General features: G+C 35.4%; 1 protein-coding gene and 1 pseudogene across 1 annotated transcript in view; both read left to right on the top strand.

Moving 5' to 3' along the window:
- LOC125827028 (F-box/FBD/LRR-repeat protein At1g13570-like) overlaps positions 1–10,347 on the top strand; it is a 35,631-nt gene extending 25,284 nt beyond the window's left edge. Inside the window, exon 5 of the mRNA XM_049506383.1 lies at positions 10,301–10,347. The gene's annotated coding sequence lies outside the window, so the exon portion shown is untranslated. The remainder of the gene's footprint in view (positions 1–10,300) is intronic.
- A 9,803-nt stretch (positions 10,348–20,150) lies between these two features.
- On the top strand, positions 20,151–21,599 carry LOC125826310 (F-box/FBD/LRR-repeat protein At1g13570-like; annotated as a pseudogene).
- The last annotated feature ends 804 nt before the right edge of the window (positions 21,600–22,403 follow it).

Raw genomic sequence — 22,403 nt, forward strand, 5'->3', positions numbered from 1 at the left:
GATGGGTCCATCGGAATCTGCTATGTCGACGTTGCCCCGATAGTTGTCATGGTGTTGTGGGCCTGATGGACCATGCACTCTCATTGCATCTCCCAATTGATTTTCAGCTAGACCCCGGTTTTCCCCACCAACTACTCTTGGCTGCTGTAACTCAACTGCTTCATCTGGATTTCCTCCGATAGGATGAACTGGAAGTCCTTGATTGTTCATTCTTCGAAAAGTTCTGTTCAACTCTGGATCATACGGAGTAAGTGGCTCGCCTTGGCTCCGTGTACTTGGCATACACTAGAGTCTGAACCTGAGAGAGACAAAAACAAAGAAAAAAAAGTAAAATTAGGAAATATTTGACTAACGTTCAATATTGTAGTTAAAACTAAATCTATAAGCCAGAATCCCCGGCAGCGGCGCCAAAATTTGATACGCTCAAATTACACCTCCTTTCAGAAGATAAGCGATCGTTATCAAGTAAAGAACCCAACTTGTAGGTTGGGATCGATCCCACGAGGAAAATGGTTTAGACTTTACTTTTAACCAACAATTATATTCAATTAGTCAAATTATTTCCAGAAACAGGTAATAAAAAGGGGGGTTGTGCTTGTGTGAAATAAATAGTAAGACTTAATATTGTAATCAATAATTAAATTCAACTTTGGTTATTATCAAGATAAGAGAAATAACTAGGGTACACGTGTTCCCCATAATCTCATAACGCAATAATCCTAGTAATAGCAATCCTTTTCTAGTGTATTACATGCAAAGTGATAAGTTAGGTATCTCTAAATCCTTGGTCCGGCATCTAGAGAATTTCACCCAGCACCTTGGTCCGGCTACGTGTGTATAATTTACTAACCCTTACCTTTGCCTCATATTAGACATCATAATCGATGTTTGGCTTAGTTATTACTTCGCACCAATCGACACTAGCCTATTTGATAGTATCACACTAAATCTATGTTGATAATTCTTTTCTTGTTAATTACCTCCTTGGTCCGGCAAGTAGTAACAAGGCGAGTTCTAACGTTGGCCACCGCTAAAAAGACTTCTAAATGAAAAAATTATCAATGCATGCAAAATACTAGTCAAGAATTGCTTATTTACTATTCATACTTTGTTAATCGATCATTGTTCCCACAACCCTAGTTGTGGATTTAGTTACTCATATTAGCAAGAACACAACTCATAATTGTAGATGGAGAAATCATGAACTTACGTAAAGAGAATAATAAACCCAGACAATTAACTTGAATTGCAAAGCCAAAATCTTCAAAACGAACTTGGGAAATCAATAATTGCTAGAGTTGCAAATTAATCTCCAAAGTTACAAAGCAAGAATAGAATAATAGTGTCTAACCCCCAAAAACGAGGTTTACATGCCCTATTTATAGAAAACAAATCCTAAATAAAAAAGGAAACAAATTAAGGAAAGTTTTGTTCAGGTACGCGTCTTCGATCCACGAGACTGACTTACGGACCGTCGATGGATCTACGGTACGTAAGTCCCTTTCGTCACTCGGGACTTAAAAAATATTTCAGCATCCAACAATCAGCTTCTCTGAAGCAAACGACGGACCAGCAGCACGGACCGTAGATAGACCTACGGTCCGTCAATCCCTTCCGTAGCTCCATACTTAGCATCTTCAAAAATCAGGTACTGGAACCCTCGCAGTCTCACTCTACGGATCAACAGTACGGTCCGTAGATCAATCTACGGACCGTCAATGGGCACCTTGGTTCCACACTTGGTCAGATTTCCCTGATTTGTCCTCAACACATTCCTGTTGATCTACGGTCATCACCTACGGACCGTGAATGGACTTACGGTCCATAGATGACCTCCGTGGATGCCTTTTTTTGCATTTCCTTCAGCTATCTCTAAACTTCCGCGCCTGAACACCTTTCCTGCAAAACATGATAAAACACATAAAAACCAATATAAAAAGGCCCTAGACACACACAACTTGTAAGTGAAATGTATTAGAAATACCGTAAACTCACGGTATATCATCCTCTTCAAGTAGCACTTCTCCCCCCTATCGGCATGACAATGTCATCATTGATCTCATACCCAAAAAAATCTTTCCCCTTTTGTCATCATAAAAAAGGGTTAAAACAGTAAACCAAGTTGACAAAAATGCAGTTCAACCAAATTTATTGCCGCTTGGGCAACACTGAGCATGAGTAAAAATGCATAAAGTTATGAGACAAGTCAGTAGAAACAAGACATTTTTCATTCATAAATAAAAGATCAGAAATCAAAGCATTGCAAATATTATTACGAATGAGAACCAAGACAAATCCCACTGAGTTTCAATAGAAGAGAAGGAACGAGGACTGACACAGAAATTTAGGAAGAGGGAGGGGCTTAGGAACGCGGGAATTTAATGTGTAAGATTAGGAGAGCATTTGCCTGCACATGATTTCTCAGAAGCCTCTCTTGAAGTTCAACATTCTTCATTGCCCTGGCTTCATGGTAAATCTTCAGGGCTGCCAGTTCTTCTCAACCTGGTCCCTCTTATTGTGATTTTCCGAAGCTGAGCCTTCAAACATACTATTTAAGTATCCATGTTAGCAACAACAACTGTTATAGCTTCCAAAGAAAGCTTGAGTTTCTCATGTTCCACCAACAACTTAGATACATTACACTTGTTCTATATCTTTCCATCAGCACATTCACATTCCAAGTCCGAAGGTACCCATCTCTCATGCCATATTTACCATCCTTAGCAGATATGATTTTGTGCATGTATTCCCGCATTATGACAGAAGGATTGGTAAACTCAAACTTACTCAAGGCCTCCGAGATGAATAGGTCAATAACAAATGGATCATTTCATTAAATTTTTTTCATTTTTTTTCATTTTGCTTGCTGAACCTAGTCTCTCTTCACGCTAAAAAAATTCTTTATAAAATTCTCCAGTAGGAACAAAAGGTTTAAACATTTTAAGTGTTTTTTTTAGAGAGGAGAAAGGAGGGTTTTGAAATTTTTTGATTTTTGGAAGGGGATTTGAATTTTCTGGGGAGATGGAAAGAAATATGGAGTATAAGGTGGTGAAAGGGTGTATCATGTGAAAGGAAGTGTCATCTTGGTATTCAAATGATGGCACATCGATCAGATACCTGAATGACAGACATGTGACAATTGCAACGGTTCTCATATATATTTCAAAATGCAATGTTAAGAGTGCTAACCTTTGAGAACGGATCGGGTCCTTCTCGGTAGTTTGAATGTGATTGCCTAGATCTGCCCGGACCTCCCCTTTCATTCAGCAAGTCTACCATGTGTGTATACCTAAAAAAGGTATAAGACTGAATTTGCTAAAACATACATAACTGAAAAACAAGGATACCTACTCCCTTTGCATAGTCATGAGATGGTTGATTGCTTCTTATAGTCCAATTTCAACATCCCCAACTTCAATTTGTTTATCTTGACCAGGTCCCTCATTAGAGCTTTTGTGAAGATATCAGCGATTTGATCATTGATCTTATAGAAATACAAGCTGATATTTCCTTTCTCAACATGATCCCTCAGAAAGTGATGTCTCACACCAATATGCGTAGTCCTTTTATGGTGGACTGAGTTCTTAGCCATAGTGAGAGCACTCGTGATAGCACACAAGAGAAGGATAATCTGAGTAACCACTCTAAGAACTTCAAGCTGTTGTTTGATCTATAAGAGTTGAGCACACCGACCTACATCTTCTACATACCTTGCCTCAATTGTCGAAAGAGCAACAAAATTTTGCCTTTAATTTCCCATGTATGAGATATGAGCCCAGAAAATGAGTCATTCTTGTTCTTTCTATTAGCTTGATACCTAACATAATCAACATCACCATATTACTCCGATCAACACACAATCTCCTGATGGATACAGTAAAATAAGGTCTCTGTCTTCATCAAGTGTCTTAGGATTCTCTTAGCAGCATTCGAATGTGATTCCGTTGGACAAGCTTGGAATCTTACACAAATCCTATCATTTATATTATTTACATCTGGACCGGATCCATCAACACCCAACTTTGAGTAGGTCCCCATGAGAGTATCAATTGTCTTGGCATCCATAATATGAAACTTCTTCAGTAGCCTCTCTGATCTTGAACTAAGTCCCTGTTCTTGACAATCTGGTCCTTGCTTAGAACTTTGGTGAAGATGTCAACCACATGATCTTCCATTTTGAAAAGCTTTAGAGGTTTGCTTGATCTGTACCTATATGAAAAATTCTCCCATCATGCTCATTTAGAACTCACTACCCATGAGTGCGGCAACCTCTTCACATAATACCTCAAAAGTTGCTGCTCAGATGATATCATCGATATCTGCTTGAGTCATCAACAAGTCCTTTCCTTTGTGATTTCAAGAAGAAATTTTTGTCAATTTTACCACTTTTGAAACCATTGTGGAAGAGGAACTTGGACAACCTGTCAGCCTGTTTGGGAACCGAGTGGCATACTTTGAACTGCATCATTTTTGTTCAACATTATGTACCGGACCAGGTTACTCCTCAGGTTCATCATCTGTATCGGCTTCTTTGGGATTGCTGGATTCATGAAAAGGATATTCCTCAGCCAGCTCACGATTTAGACCATCTCTCTGAGTCTGAAGCAACTCTTGCATCTCAAAATTTTCTTTGTTTTGCAACTTCTTATTTCTTCTAGACTCATCAAGCCTTGTTGGAGGAAGAATATCTCACAACTACTCTTTAAACATCATTGAGATTAAACTTCTCAATATCATCATATTTGGTCACAGAACATGTAACATTCACCACTTCTGCCCGTAAGTTCTTTGGAAGATTAAAATAATGCTTATTCCGCTTGATGGATGGTCTGATTTGCTTCTCTTTAACACCAACATCACAAAATTTATCATCAACATATTTTATTTTGAAAAGACCGTGGACCAGGTCACTTGACACAAGTTTGTTTAGAGAGAAGAGCTCAACTGATAAAGTCTCATGTATCATAGATCAACATTGTAACCTTGAGAATCAAGGAAAGTGAGAATGTTACAACGACCAATGTTTAGATCAATAGTACATGTTCTTGCATCTCCTTCTTGTCAGCATCAGCATTCAAGAGATCAAGTCGTGACCACACATTTATCTGATAGGAACTTGACTTCATTTCCTTTCAAGTCCTGCCTATACCAAGAGTGTACCATTTCTTGCCATTGCCAAAAGAGATACCTCTACCTTGAAGTGCCTTGAGAGAAAGAGAAAGTTTTTAGTTTTCTCAATCAGATGCTTTGAGCATCCACTATTCATAAACCAACACTGACTGATGCTACCTCATCTCACTTGCATAGAAAATCACTTGTTAGCCTTGGGAACCCATTTGAGACGGAGTTCCTAGTAAGCAGATAACAAAGTGATAAGAAAAAAATTTGTTCAGTGAGGCAGACTAGTTTTCTTCAACTTAGGACCAGAGGCAAGACGAGGTCCCTTCTTTTGTCTGTTCCTTTGTTTGGAATAATTTGAGGAACTTTCTTGAGTTCTCTTCTAAGTTGGGCATTCCTTCTTCAGATGACCATGTCGCCCGCAATGCAAATATAGCAGATTGTCAACAACAACATTTTTGATGTGAGGATTGTATGGGGAATCTATCTTCTCACAACCCAACCCTCTTCTACTATTGTTACCCTGACTGATTACATTTGTAAGCATTTTAGAGGAAGTGGTCCATTTGATGGATTTGTTCAGTTCCTCTTTTACACGGACCAAGTCCCTCTCCAATACCAGATTTCTTTCTAAGGCCAAGTTCATCTTCATTTCAACAGTGTGCAACTTATTTTCAAGCTCCAACTGCAAGCTGTTGGCCTTGTTCTTTCCTTTAGATGTTGTAGTCGTCACCCCTTTTGTCTTTTCCTTTAGTTCTAGATTTTCAGTTTCCAGAACTATCAATTGTTCTTCCATAACAGACATTTGGCCAACCAAGGCTACCTTTTCTTCATGAAGGATATTTAGGTTGTTGTTCGTCGGATCCTTTTTAGTTGTTAACTCAATTATAGAGTCAATCAAAGCAACGACTAGATTCCTCAACCTTTTGACAGAATAAACATGCAAATTTTGTTTAAGGTCAGAATGGGTTACCTCTTCTTTAGATTCTTCACCATCAGATTTTGCCACAAAGGCAAAAATTTCATTGAAGCTAACATCATCATCTTTCACTGCAAGCATGGAAGCATCTTCAGGATGGTCAGACTCTTCTGAGTCACTTGAGGTGTCTTTACAGACTGCAAGGGCCTTCTTCAAACCATAGTATGCAACTGGTTTTCTTCGACTCTTATCAGGAACGAGGTTCCTTCTCTTTTCCTTTTCTCCTTCAGCCTTGACATAGTCTTTGTATTCAAGTTTGTGCATGAGGCAATCTCTGATGAAATGCCCTGGCTTTCCACACTTGTGGCAAAAATCGTTTGCATTTGCAGCCCTTCTAGAGTTCCCTCCTTTTTGAAGACCTTCATATTTCGTCACTATTTTTTGAAATTTCTTAGTGAGGTATGCCATGTCCTCATCTTCATCAGAGGTTTGACATGATGTCACTTTAAGAGCTAGTGACTTGTCTCGGACCTGGTCCCTTCTTTTGTTTTTGCCTTTGAGAGTGAGAGCGTCCATTCTTTTGTGCATCTCATGAACTTGAAGATGTTCAAATAGAGCATCCAACGACAATACTTCAGGATCCTATGCCTCATAGACAATATCAAGTTCATCAGTCCAAGATCTGGGAAGAATCTCCAGTATCTTAGTAACCTGCTTCCACGCAGTGAGGGGTTTTTCTAAGAGCATGAGCTCATTTGTAATGGTGCAGAATTTAGTACGCATTTCATGAATAGATTCACCTTCTTCCAAGGTGAAGCTTTCAAACTGAGTGGTTAAGAGATCTAACTTAGATTTCTTTGTTTGCTCAGTACATTCATACACTATTCTCAAGCGATTCCAGACTTCCTTGGCTAATTCACAAGTTGAAATCAGATCATATTCATTTGCTCGGATTCCACACACTAAGAGCTTTCTAGCCTTGTAATTTTTCTCAACTTCCCTGTTGTCAAAGTCGTTGTATTGCTGTTGGGTTTTAAGAACAACCCTTGTGACATCCCTATCTTTTACATCTATAGTTGGCACATAGGGACCCTCACAAATAACATCCCACAGCTCACAATCTTCAGCCATTATATAGTCAAATATGCACTTTTTCCACCACATATAGTACTGACCATCAAATAAAGGTGTCTTCATTGGAGTCCAACCTTCTTGCAAGCCTAGTGGAGCAGCAATTCTTCGCAGGAATATCTCTCTTGGTGTTAACCAGATAGAGAGACCAAGCTCTGATACCAATTGCTGGAATATATATGTCCACTATCAGTTAACGGACCAGGTCCTTTGACTCAACAAGAACAGTAACTAAAGTAAAACGAGAGAAAATAAATGGCACAATGTAAATAGGGCACATTGATTTTACGTGAAAACCTCCTTGCTCAAGGGAGAAAAACCACGACATGTCGCACAAGATTTTCAATTGTTTTCACTAATCTTCTCAAGCAAAAGGGAAAGATTACAACCACCAAGAGATTAAACACTTAATCTCAATACTAAATAATACGCTTATTACTTACTGAGCCTAAGTAGATACCACACTGCCCACTAAGTCATCCCACCCTAGATAACTTAAACTTTAACTAAGCAAATACAACATTTCCCACTATATCAGCTTGCTCCTAGATGACTTAGACTTTGACTAAGTAGATACAACACTGCCCACTAAATTAGTTAACCTAAACCGACTTAGACTTTTCGATGAACAGAACAAAGATCTAATTCCTTTATAACACAGGAATAGATTTACAATGTAAGCACATAAGAAACAAAACTCAAAATACAACAAAGATTCTTCAACACTCTATCAGGTCCCTTTGTTGAGTTGGGCAGTGTTCTTCCTTGAAGATGGCCTTCTTTTCAAGCTTATGAATTTCAGAGAAAATCCAATTACTTTTTGTTTGTCAAATCTTGGGTTTGTGTTTGGAGAAGAGACTATTATCAAGATGGACAGAAACCCTTGGGACAAGGCCATTGGCTGAGAGCCTATTGTTTTCAAAGGTTGTGCACCAACTACATCAGAGTTGGCAGCCTTTTGACAACTGTCTTTTCGTCCTTTTCTCGTACGCAAAATTTTCGGGACCAGGTCCCTTGCTGCGTTCTTTGATGCTTGAGTTCTTGAAAAAGACTTGCTAGCTCTCTCTCTTCTCGAATGAATACTATTGTTTGTTTATTGTTGTATATATCAATTACCAACAAGGGTTTTGACCACTTAAACAAACAACTTGGCCCGCCCTTCCAATTGGTGAAGTACGCTGCATATCTCACCAACCAACCTGACTAGACAGCTGTAAAGATAACTTTACAGTTGTGCACTACTTTGAATCTGGACGGAAGTACTCTGCCAAGGACCGGGTCCCTACATTTGTGAGGATCATCAAAACACTAGAATAGAACAACTTATTTATATTCAGAATAATATATTCTCAACCCAAAATCTCTCACGTTTACTGAGGGGTTTAATCCCCTGCACACAAGAGAACCTTTTTTTAAATCCCTCGATGAAAATCTTGCCTTGACCACTATTGTCTTCAAATCTATCTTCTTTCCTGGTGCTCGATCATGTATCATTATTTTCTGATAAATGATAAAAATTTATGCAGTTGCAGACGTTGAACCACTAGTTATTTACAATACACTGTTGAATTGTATTTGGATATTGCCTTGTATCATTTTAATTTTAAGAGTTGCTGACAGACTTGTTTTATTAGACCACGAGGAATGTTTGGGCATCTGGTGTAGATACAATTAGCAATTTGCCTTGTAATGTTCTCGATGGAATTCTAGGGTGCTTTCCTTGGAAAGATGCAGTGAAGATCAATATCTTGTCAAATGACTGGAGGTACAAATGGATAACACGTCAAGAACTTGATTTTTATGATGCAATTTTCAAGTCTTTCAAACAACATGAAGAATCCAAGAGAATCATTTACCAAGTTCTATTAGTCCATAAAGGACCAATACTGAAGTTTAGACTCTGTAGGATTACGAGTTGTCCTGATATTTATCATTGGATGCATTTTTTGTCGAAAATAAATGTCCAGGAAATCACCCTTCATGTAAGATTTGGAAATCATTTACGTCATCACCTTTTTGCATTTGGGCAACTAAGGTATTTGGAACTTCAAGATTGCTTGTTCCACCCTCCACGCGGTTTCAAAGTGTTTAAGAAGCTTATTAATCTCGATCTTCTGCATGTCATTTTTGTTCCATGAATATTTACAAATATCATCTCGAAAATCCCGTTGCTTGAACGATTGAGGTTGTGTTCTTGCACAAACTTTGACACCCTTGAAATTGGCCGGTAATCTCAAATTCTTTGAGTTTATTGGAGAAACAAAATCCATTTCCTTCAAGAACACTCCTATGCTTGAAAAAGTTACTTTGTCTTTCATCGGATTACGACTTTTGATTGATACATCTCCTTTTTCCTCCAATCTAACAAAGTTCTTTCATTACATGCCTTCCTGGAACTGAATCTATGCGGTTCAATATTAGAGGTAATGTACATTTGTGATTTTCTACCTATCATAACCAAATGATGAATCTGATGGGTATCTTAAAGTATTTTTTGACTTGCTTCTAGTACTTGATGGAGGGAGGTTAGCTAGAGAGTTTCCCGACTGCTCTGGACAATGTCAAATCTCTTAATTTTTCAGGTGCTGTTTACTTGATTACAAGCTGTCCTAAATTACAAGATCTTACAATTGAATTTGTTAGCACTCTTTTTTTTTTTTTTTTTTTCATTAAGGTGATTGAATATGGTTTCTTATTCATCCGAACTCGCCTAACTAACCGTTCCTCAAATATTCTTTAGTACCAAGTGTGGGTGTGGGATATTGTTGAACCTGTTGTACAGTTTCTACGAGCCCAATCATCCTCAAGCGGTGCTGTGAAGCTTCAAAGAGTTCAAGTGAACATGTTTACTGGTCTCGAGATGGAAATGCAGTTTATGAAGTTTATATTGGCATCTTCACCTATACTAGAGGAGATCTTCATTTGGAATTGTAAGTGTTTCCTTTTTCGTTCGTGTAAACAAATGATGGATGAGATGAAAGAGTTCTGCAGAGCATCACCCAATGTTGAATTCACATTTGAAGAAATCGATATGGAAGGTGGATCATATGAACATGAAGAACTCATGGAAGTGCCATGATTTTGCTAACATATTATTTTTTGTAGCACTTAGTTTGCCTGTTATGCCCTGTCTTGTCTGTCTAATATTATGCAGTATGTATATATGTGCTTGGCTAAGTTTCAACTGTTTCAAGAACTATGACTCTACTTGTAATGGTCACTGTATTATTATGTTATTCCCATTTTGGCCCCGGTGTTATACAATTATGCATATTTGATCTTTAATTAACTTATAGTTTTTGTCTATTATATTATTGTTTAGTCGTCGAAACTTGAACAAAATCTGGCTAGTAAGTGATATATGCGTATAGATAAGTGATTTTTTTTTTCGGTTTAAAAGAAATGATGAAAAGACTACTTTATTGTATAATTTTTAGTACTTTGATTGACTATTTGAACAATGACCTTTAATTTTTTGATAGAAAACTTGATTATTTGTTTACTTAATCATTAAGTACCTACTTTTATATAACTTATGAAGATATATAAATAGTACTATAATTTTAAAATCTTTTTCATCGACTTTAATAACATATAAATCAATTTTATCAATGATAATTAAGGTGGAGTGACAAGAATAAAATAAAATAATTAAATAATGAGAAAAAAATATTAAGGTAACATGCAATTGCACTAAATCAGTCGTTACACATAAAATGAGATTTTGGTTGTTATTTTTGTCGATAAATTAATCGACACAATTCAATAAAATTAAATAACAATCAAAACAGATGATATTTAGACGGACAACACCATACAATACAACGACAACAACCATCCAAGCAAGGTATTGAAATTCTAATTTTTTCACCTACTACTGGACCGATGGCATGAATTAATTGTGTCACTGAGTTATATTTGGTGGAACCCGTAAATTACGTAAAAGTTTTATTACAAATTAGTTATATTAATCATGTTCATGGTATTCTGTCTGTCTCATATTAGTTGATCGTTATACTAAAAAATAGTTGTCTCATATTAGTTGAACTTGATCACCTTACTAAATCAAGAAAAGATTAATTAAATTTTCCTACATTACCTTTCCTATTAATTCTTTTTGAAAGTATTTTATATTTATTTGCAAAATTCCCAAACGGAGGGAGTATAGATGTCTAAGTTCATGGCACCAAATATTTTAACTAATATATATACAGCACCAACCAACAACATATTTCTACATTGAAAAACTTATAACGGTATATTTTGTTCTCTCCATCATTTATTCTTCTTTACATTTTTGGTAAGACTTTTACTGAATGAATCTTGCATCATCATTTTCTTGAGAATACTATCAATCTCTTATTCTTAGTTTTTGAGAGATCTAAATATGGGTTTCAATTATAGCTACAGATCTTCCCATAGATCTACTCGATTTATTTTTCAGTAGATGTTGTGAATAATTGATAAATACAGGTATACAGAGGTGTTGATATAGTCACACCTAGAAATATGTGGACTATATCAAGACCTTTGTACACTTGTATTCTGTCGCTATTCACAACCTCTGTTGAAAAATGATTGACTAGATCTACGAAGAATCTAGATTTTTAATGCTTGTTGCACCCATAACTATCACCACCTTATCCTTTGATCAGACAGGGAATATACGAAGGAATCCATAGTTAGATTCTCTCAAAAACTAGTAAGAGGTTGATCTTGTTTGCGAGAAACAAATGAGGCAATATTCATAATTTTAAAGTTGCAAATTTGTAAAGAAGAAAATTGATGAAACAAAGAGACTGTGAAATTGTTTCCTTTATCCCTAATCACAAACCAACCATAGAAGATAAGATCTAGTGATTTTTATTCTCCTCGTGATGGTAGAAGACGTATTTTTTATTTAAATTTTTCAGGTTATTAATATTGAGCTCATTATATCTTTTAAAATTTAAATTATGATTCAAATTTACTATTTCTTTCAATGTTAATACATTTTTATACATAAGTATCAGTATTGAACTCATTTTATCTTTAAACAATGATTCAGATCTACTGTTTATTCAAATATTGATAAATTTTTAATTCATAAGTTTATATTGTGTTGATCATAAACCTAATGCTTCATGTTGCATTAAATCAATGAACTTATGATATTTGTTCTTGCATATATGCTTTATGATAAATCATAATTAGTTAACATATATTTTAATATTATTTAATTAGTTAACATATATTTTAATATTATTTAATTTTATGATTTAATTATAATAAATCCATACCTAATTTGGTGTGAACATGGAATGTTGATAATTGTTTAACATAATAGAAGAAATTAAAGGCATTAATTAGGAAAGTTCCTTTCTTTCTAAAAGTGTGCCCTAAATTTCAAAGTGGGGCCCATCTTGCATGGAAAAGTAGTTCCTCTTTCTAGAAAAGTGTTTTTCATTTTCTTAAATATATTATAGTATTTGGTAATTGCTAACTCTCCTAGATGTATTGATGATCTCCTCACATGTCCCTGCAGAGTATGCTCGTCCAGTGTCAATATGATGTACAACTATAAAAGTTATCCGTGTCAGGAAGTTGGTGAAGCTGCAGAGTACTCTACCAATCAGAAGCGACGAGGCTGTTTGAACATTAGACAATAATTCTTCTTGTCTAAAAAATTCAACTTGCAAACACAAAGAGATTCATTCATTCAAAAAGAGAGATATTTCAAGCTTCAAAACAGCAGGAACCTAATCGATTGCTTCAAGTGCTTCCTGTACCATCTGTTACTTTGTTTGCTTGTAATCGTGTTTATATTGTGTAGGATTCGTTTCACTTGTGAAAGAAACGTTTCAATCTTGTGTGAATCATTGTAAGAACTAGGTTAAGGGTAACTTAGTTTCTTACTCTAAAGTTTATATTAATCGGTTAGGATTAGTATAGTGGGCAGTGTTGTATCTGCTCTGGCTCAGCTAAGTGATAAGAGGTATTGCTTAGTGTGGAGATTAGCATGCTAATCTCATTTTGTAAACTGACTTTTACTTTTAATTGAAGAAGATTAGTGGAAGCAGTTTGAAAAGTCCTGTTGAGAACAGGTCGTGGTTTTACTCCCTTGATCAAGGAGGTTTCCACGTAAAGTTGATTGTCAATCTTTACTTTCAGTATTTGTTCTTTACTGATTATTACTGTAACTGTGTTGAGGACCTGATCCCATCTACATAGGTGGACGCATACATTCCAACAATATTTATTTTAATGAAGTGAATAAATAAAAAAATAAAAAATTAATCATGTAGCCCATCCCACAAAAACACGACCAAATTTTAGAAGAGTTGGAATCGTGTGATATTATAAGCCTAAAGAAGTTTTTTTTAATATTATATGTAGATGAAACATAATTTATTTTTTTATAAAAATTCCTTATCTTTCAATTTAAATTAAGTTAAATCAGTTAACTGGGTAAATATTGTTTTAAAATTGGAAAATATTATATGGAATAGGTTCATTTTTTTGTTAAATGATATTGTTTACCTCAACTTTCAATTTGTTAGTGAGAGGTTCGTTTTCTCATATTGTAATTTATTTTGTGATTTCTAGCTAAATTTATTACTTTCTTCTATCTTAATTTATGTGCATCATTTAACTTGGTATGATACTTAAGTAATTTGTATTCTAAAACAACCTTTATATATTTTCGTGGGTTTGTATAAATCATATTTTATTATAGGTAAAAAAAGGACTTCTAAAGTTAAATTTAATTTTTATTTATAGTAAAATGACATTTTCATTGTAATAAGTAGGCGCATGGTGCCCGTGGTTAAGGATTGAATTTTTGCCTTCCGGGTCCCAAGTTCGATTCTCTATTAGCTCTTTTTTTTTTAAAACAAAACATTTTCATTGGAATGAACTAAAAAAGACATAGGGCAACATATATAATTTGAGACACAAGAATTAATGAATTTTATTATTATTATTATTGTAATGTTGTGGGTTCAACTAGTGCATTGTTATTAGTTAAAGACGTAGACATTTTTTTAAAAACAAATCAAAATAATTAATTTTCAAAATTGAATGTGAAATATCACATGAGAGTGTTCTTTTTTGGCCTACTTTCTAATTTTCGCATTTTATTACAAGAAGAGTGAAGTCATTAATCATATCACTTGGCAGTATTGGGGGTATTTGAGGGTGACAATAACACCTATGTGTGTTAATTGTACGTTTGGGCTGGTTATTTTATAAAATTTATATTCTATTAATATATTCAGTATATAAGTGTTTATTATCATTTGAACCATATATTGTATATAATAATTTTATTATAAGAACAGATAATACACAAGTAAAATGGTGGCTAACAAGAAAAATACAAGATTTGGTAACAACAAAAGAAATAAGGAGATTGGTATTAAATATATTAAATTTCACATTTACAATTGAGGTAATAAAAACTGATAAGAATGTTATTGCAGATTACTTATCAAGACAAAGCTACTCAGACTGAGAACGAAAATACAATGGAAGAGATACTCAAAGTCATAACTACACTTTGTATAAAAGTGGATAGTATGGACAACGAGATACAAAAGCTAAAGACTAATGAAGATAATCTGAAGTCTAAAGCTAGTCAGCAGCATGACTATAAAAATGCGGAGCTACGTCGATCGGAAGACGGAAAAAACCCAGAGCTAAAAGGAGACGATGGGAAACTCCTTAAAACCCATAACATTTGTTTAAATATAGCTGCAGGTACAAGCAAACGAGTTAGTGAAAAACAAAAGAATTCAAACTTAAACCAGCTATTCGAAAAACCATTTACTCCAAGGCTAACACCAAAAAACATATTAACTATAGAACCACAAACTTCTACATATGCGGATAGCCTACACCATGATAAAAGAACATACAACCATATTACGCGAACCTATATAGAAAATATATACAAAATCCAAACATTTTTAAACCTTAACCCAAGATCTACTACAACCCAAGAACCCAACCAAGATTATTTAACCCAAAAATTACAAGGTTATAATAAACTGATTGCACAACCGAAAACTAACTGGAGAAATTATTGGAGTGACCAAGAACTGCTTCAAGTTTCGGCATGAGATATATGATGGTTTGAATAATAGTTGAAGCTGGGTAAGTAAAGGATCGCGTGTAATCGATATTGGTCGTGATTCAATAGTTCTATCTCAATGAAAATGTACTATGACATTTAGAACTTGGATTATTAGCAATTGGGTGAGACTCATATTGATCGTGGAATGCTTCAATGGAAGGAGGAAGGACCATAATTCAAAATTTTGGAAGCAACGATGTGTTTCTAAGAATGACTGGTTACTAGTGGCCGTCTGAAGGTAAAGTAACTGGCCGGTGTGACTATGATGTTCTGGTAGTATTGATATTGTTGGCTTTAATGGATTATTGTAAAGAGTATGAGAAAATGGATAAATTGAGTATGTCTATGATTGTTATGAGGCCAGACTGGCTGATTGTGAAGTCAGACAAATGGGAAGGTGTGTTATGGACATAGTGGAAGGGATATCTTGGGTTGTTCAATTTCGGTTATGTATATTCTTATGTGACCACCTACCTTATTTCAGACGTGGTTTTGGATTATGATTCTCTATCTATGTTCAGACGTGTTTTTACTTTTGTGGATGGATGCCTAGTGGTGAATCGGATGGACCGATTCATGCTCTCTTGGTAGAATAGAATACTTGTGTGGGTGGGCCGATTCAGAGATAGTGGGTTCGATGTGGTATTGGGGTGGTGGAAGGTTTTCGAAAGTTCTACAAGTGTCATCTTGCTTTTGGAAAGGTATAGAGAGGCTACCGTATGTGGCTACAGTTTTTGGCTATTTTGGTATTTATCTTGCCCCTGTATGCATGGTTCAGCTAGGTGTGGTTCGATGCTTAGGTGGCCCGTGGGCCTAGTTCTTCCGTTGCTGGAGTTGTTTACAATTACGGATCCTACTTCAGTGTTTTGGTGGCATCCTTAGAGGTTTTATATGCTTGGGTGGGTCGATCATCAGTTGGATACTTGATCATTTCTATCAGTGGGTTAGATAAGCGTGATTATTCCAAGATGGGTGCTCGATGGATATGCATCAAATTAGTATGACTCAGACTTGTGGAAATGTGGTAATGAGAATGGGATTTTTTCTAGAGTTGGTGATGGTTCGTGTGTTGTGAGAGCTTGGTGATTGATTTAGGTTCATCCTTGATTTTTCTGTGGTTATTGATTCCGAAATTTCTCTCGTGGTTACATGATTAGGGGATTGTCATGGTAAATATGTTATGGTTTTGAGATCTTAGATTCAGATTCAGTCTTTGAGTTAGTCGGTGGTTTGAAATAACCCTTTGAGGATTAAGTTGTCAAGATTGATTTGGGAATCCTTATATGGATTTTTGGGATAAGGTTTAAGAATGGGTTCGTTTGGAGTAGTAATTATTGAGTTCGGAAATTTCACCTAGGGGTTGATAGCGTCGAGTATTTTTTTTGCCTTCTTCTACTTTATGTTCGAGGACGAACATGATTTTTAGTGGTGAATAATGTAATGACCCTAAAGGTCATTTTTGGAAATTTTCATAAAATGACCGTTTTACCCCTCCCGATAATTGCCCCGAGTCCTAATTGTTGTATTTTCGAAGTTGGCTTGAAGGAAAATTGATGAAAAGTTGAGTTTGGTTAAAAGTGCTATTTCGAGTCATTTGGAGTTTCGAGACTCGAATCGGATTTCCTTCGATTCCAGCAGTTTTAGAATGTCGAAACGGGTCTACGAGAATTTACGGAGTCGAATTTGGAGTTAAAACGAAGATTTGAGGTCCTAAGGTGCTAAAATTGTGAAATTTTGATCAAGAGTTGACTTTGGTCAACAAACGAGGTTTCGGTGCTCAAAATGGAATTCCGAGGGCACCGTTGGATTCAGGGGGTGATTCTAAGTCTAGAATGAGTCTTGGTTGAATTTTTAGAGGCCCCGAGTGCGTTTCGAGTTTTTGAGCCTAAAGTTAGTTTCTTGACGCCTTATCGGATACCGGGTCAAAGAGACCTCGAATTCAAATTCTGACGATTTCATTAAGTCTGAAATGTCATTTTCGAGCTAGTAGCATATTTGGTTCGTGTTCGGGAAATGTCAAATGAGTTTTGGGTGAGTTTTTAAGCTTCTTGGATGCTTTGACACTATTTCAGCAAATTGTGACAACTAAAGGGTTCATTATTAGTTTTAAGGGTCGAAAAATTATTCCGAAGGTTCTGAAATTTTGAGCATGAATTATTAGACTTATCTGCAAATTTTGGTGCATTTTCGCTAACCCGAGATTGGACTTTTATCGCAAATAAGAAATAATTGTTTACCGAGTAGAAATGATATTTGACTGGGCAAACGAGCATGAAATTGAGCTCCGATTGAACGAACAGGTCCGTATCATTATTTAAGACATTTAAAAAAAAGAATCGGGTCATTTCACTATCATATGAGGAAATTACGACCTTTTTAGTGAAAGATTAACTGCTGTTTTTCTGGTGCATAACAGCCATGTACTGTTATAAAAATCTCATCATACTGTGTTCATTTGGTATTTTGAGCATATCGGGAGTTCTAGAGATCGGAATGGAGTGATTCTTATGGGTTTCTTCTTGAATTAATATGAGGGTTAGTATTCAATCTTCAATTCGACATTTTCTCATAATTTCTTTATCTGGTTTTTTTTCCCTATCCGTAAATCTCTTGGGAAAAATTGGGGTTTTATCGATTTGGACTCCCTTTTTGATGAAAAAGGTATATTTACAATCCTTATGTTATGGGTAAACTGATTTTAACATAAAATTATTGATTCATCGATTATTTTCATCATATTAACCGCGTACAATTTGGACTTTCCCGGTAAAGTTAAAGTTTGATAAATTGAGAATTTCAAGGTCGATCTTAACTCCGTTTTTGATGAAATTTCATATTTGAACTTATCTAAGCATGGTTAAGATGTTTTTCAAGAGATATTTCATTTTCGAGTTGGGGTTTCGGATCCGAATATTTTAGGCTTCTTCAAGAACATGAATTTTCCTTCAAATTGAGTTTGTGAATTGATTTCAACTCCGTTTTCAAATTGGTTTTCACCATTAGCTTCCAAATATTTTAAGGATCATTTTAATAAAAAATTTCCAGATTTGGGTATTGTTTTCCGGTATGAGACTTTTGGACCGTTTTGCCCTCTTTCCCTAAATTTCTTGATTTTGGTGTCATTGGACTCGAATTGTGATTGTGAATAATTGTTTGAATAGATTATCGTGATCCGGATTATACTCGGAAAGGAAAGGCTCAAGTTAAGTAACTTTTGGAGTTCGTTTTAAGGCAAGTGGCTTCCAAACTTTGTAAAACTCTTAGACTACGCATGACTACTTTCCTAATTGTGTTAGGGAGTAATGGGGATTGGGGATGAGTTTTATTTGTTGATTGAAATTGTTGTAAATGAAAGATGGGCAATAAAACGAGCTAAATGTGTTATATGTGACTTGAATTTGTTGAATAAGTCATGTAATAACCAATATTGAGGGGATATAAGAGCATGAGTAGGCTATGATTGATACAGACATTGATGTTGAGACAGATGATGTGTAATACTATGATGTGGTCGTGATATGGTTGTGATGTTGAGACAGATGATGTGTAATACTATGATGTGGTCGTGATACGATTGTGATTGAGACAGGTGATGTGTAATACTATGATGTGGCCGTGATATGGTTGTGATTGAGACATGTGATGTGTAATACTATGATGTGGTCGTGATATGGTTGTGATTGAGACATGTGATGTGTAATACTATGATGTGGTCGTGATATGGTTGTGATTGAGACATGTGATGTGTAATACTATGATGTGATCGTGATATGATTGTGATTGATGACATGTGCATATTCATTATTCATCCCAGCCAACTTGGTGAGGACATGTTACAACTATGGACTATTAATACAGTATATACATATGACGGAGAGGAACTAAGTGGAATACCGGAACTACATAAAGCATTTATTACATATAAGAGAGTTACTAAGGGAAATTTATTCTATGTAAATTTTATACGGCCACAACAGAGATATTATACGAGGAAATAAAACCTCCGATACAAGTGGTAAAGATAGGACTAACAAAAGATAAAAATTGTTTCATCATTTAGATATTTCAGTATCGGTTTCAATTAAATTTTCATATTTTGTTTCAAAATATTATGTAAAAGTTAGAGCACGACATATTATCATAAAAATACGTTGGCAAAACCCTCTAAATGAATCATGAGAACATGAAAGACGGCAAGAATAGAGATCCATCCCACCATCTTATATTAGTGCAAAACAAAAAATGAAGTAAAGACAAAAATTCTAGGGAAAATTGGTGGAAAGAAATTAATCAAGATCTGGCTCAAAACCGAGTCTATTGAAATCAAGTATATATCCAGTTAAAACATTTAAATCATACCAGAAGAAAGATATCTAATACTACCTAGTAATTTATTACAGAAGACTGTTAGAATATCCTATGGCTTACATCAATTCAATACTTCTTAGAAAACTTTAAAAAAATTAAAATGCATATTTTGAAAATTATAAGAGAACGTTTTCGTACTTAAAAAAATTCAAACAAATACATACACACTCTTCCATTTTTTATTTTATTCAAAAAAAATTGAGACTATAATAAAAGTCACTTTTATTTGAGGAAAAAAAAAGAAAAAAAAAGGGGATATTTGATCTATTTCTGATAGTTGAGGGGTAAATTTCAAAGAGTTGGCTAAGAATAAGGATATATTTGGAAATGGAGGGCAAAGTTGTCTATTGTCGAAGGCAGTTTTTTTTTGCCTTAACAGTTGCATGAAAACGGCAGTTTTGGATCTCTCATGTAATGTAAGATATATTCTTCAAATTTGACATTTTGAAGTAATTTTTATGTGAAATTTCAGAAGTGTCTGCAACTCGTAAGTATTTGATAATGAGGAGTGATAGGAGATTTGTCGCAGATATAATTAGCAATTTGCCCTGTAATGTTCTCGATGAAATTCTGGGGTGCTTGCCTTGGAAAGACGCAGTGAAGACCAGTATCTTGTCAAAAGTTTGGAGGTACAAATGGGTAGCACGTGCAAAACTTGATTTTAATGGTGAGTTTTTTGCGTAGCCAAGTCAATCATTTATCAAGTCCTACTACTCCATAAAGGACCAATATTGAAGTTTACACTCCATGGTCGTAATGTGAAGGGTTATCCTGATATTAATCACTGGATACTCTTCTTGTCAAAGAAAAATGTCGAGGAATTCAGCCTTCACATATGCACATTCATCAAATATCATTTACCTTCTCAGTTTTTTACATTCCAACAACTAAGACATCTGGAACTTGATACGTTCTTGTTCTACCCTCCACCTGATTTCAAAGGGTTCGAGAAGCTTATTAATCTTGATTTTCAGAGTGTCATTTTCGATCTAGCAATATTTAAGAATCTCATTTCTAAATGCCCATTGCTTGAAAGATTGAGGTTGTATTGGTGCACACACTTTGACATTCTTGAAATTGATGTTGCTAATCTCAAATGGTTTGAATTTTATGGAACATCGAAGTTCATTTGCTTCAAGAATGCCCCTATGCTTAGAAACGTTAATATGTATCTCGATCCACAAGTTTTGACTGATCCATCACCTGTTTGTTCTAATGTTACAAAGTTCTTCCATTACATGCCTTCCCTACAGGAACTCAAACTATCAGGTTCAACATTAGAGGTAATGTACACTACTTGTGATCATATTAATTAGAGTCTACTTATGATAATGTACAGTACATATCATAACCGATTTTCGACTTGCTTCTAGTACTTGATCATGGGAGGTATACCAGAGAGTCCTCCGACAGCTCTAAACAATGTCAAATTTCTCTGTATTTTGGACATGTGTTTACGAAATGTCAAGGAGTTTTCTAGTGTTGTTTATTTGATTACAAGCTGCCCTAAATTACAGGAGCTTAGAATTGAATGTGTAAGAACTCCTGCATTAAACTGATTGAATATGGTTTCTTCATCAGAACCCGCCTAACTGTTTACCAAAAATCTTTTAGGAAATAGTAGGCGATGATGTGGAACCTGATATACAATTGTTACGAGCTCAATCAATCTCGTGTGGCGTTATGAAGATGCTTCAGAGAGTGGAGATGCAGGGCTTTACTGGTTTTGAGATGGAAATGGAATTTATGAAGATTATATTGGCATCTGCACCTGTACTAGAGGAGATATTTGTTTGGAATATGGTGCATTATATTCATCGGGGTACAAAAATGATGGATGAGATGAAGCAATTTTCGTAAGTATCAGCCGATGTTAGATTCATATTTGAAGAAGCTTATGCAGATCCAGAATTTCCAAGACTTTGCTTATTGCTTCTTCAAAGTTCATAATTGCTCCTTGTAATGAACCTTGTCTTTTTCAAATGGGCAGTGCAAGTAATGTATATTTTAGTATTTAATATTTCAAGTCGTGCAATTCAAATTGTTTTTGTTGCCCCTCGGATTTGGCATTTGGTTTCATATCATTAGGCTCCTTTGAACGGAAGCTTTCAATTCACGTATTGCAGATTCACATTGGTACATATCATAACCAACTGATATTTCGAACAACTTAATTTCCATGGTAGTTTCAAATGTTATTCAAAAACATTGATGATCTTAATTGTTTACTTGATTATATGTTGCCCAAAATTAGAAGAACTTGATTAAAAGGGTGATTGAATATGGTTTCTTCAGCCTAACGTTAATCAGTGTGCAATGTTGTGGATCCTATGACTAATTCAGAAGATGTATCAAAGGTAGGAGATTTTGATTACACTTGTAACATTCCCGGTGAGTTTTAGCTTGCATTTTCAATTCTCTTAGATCAGGTGACCGAAAAAGTTGTTCTCTTGTTTGTTGTCGTTTGCTCTGTGTCAAAGAGCAGAGTCGCGATTCCTTTGATTTTTCTTCAGTTTGATTCGGGATGAAAATCATTCTGAATTGGGGATGACACTACTATGATGAGTCGGACAGAGGATCATATCAGATGGGGAGGCTTGCTGCAGATAGAATTAGCAATTTGCTTTCACAATGTTGGTGAGCAGATTCTTGGATCCTTGCCTTTGCGCGACACAACAAGAACAAGTATTTTGTCAAGGGAATGGAGGTACAAATGGGTACAAGTACATTCATAATTAGTGTTTGGCGCTAACA

This window comes from Solanum verrucosum, unplaced genomic scaffold, assembly GCF_900185275.1.
Source record: "Solanum verrucosum unplaced genomic scaffold, falcon-dt-bn FXZP01000060.1, whole genome shotgun sequence".
Lineage (NCBI taxonomy): Eukaryota > Viridiplantae > Streptophyta > Magnoliopsida > Solanales > Solanaceae > Solanum > Solanum verrucosum.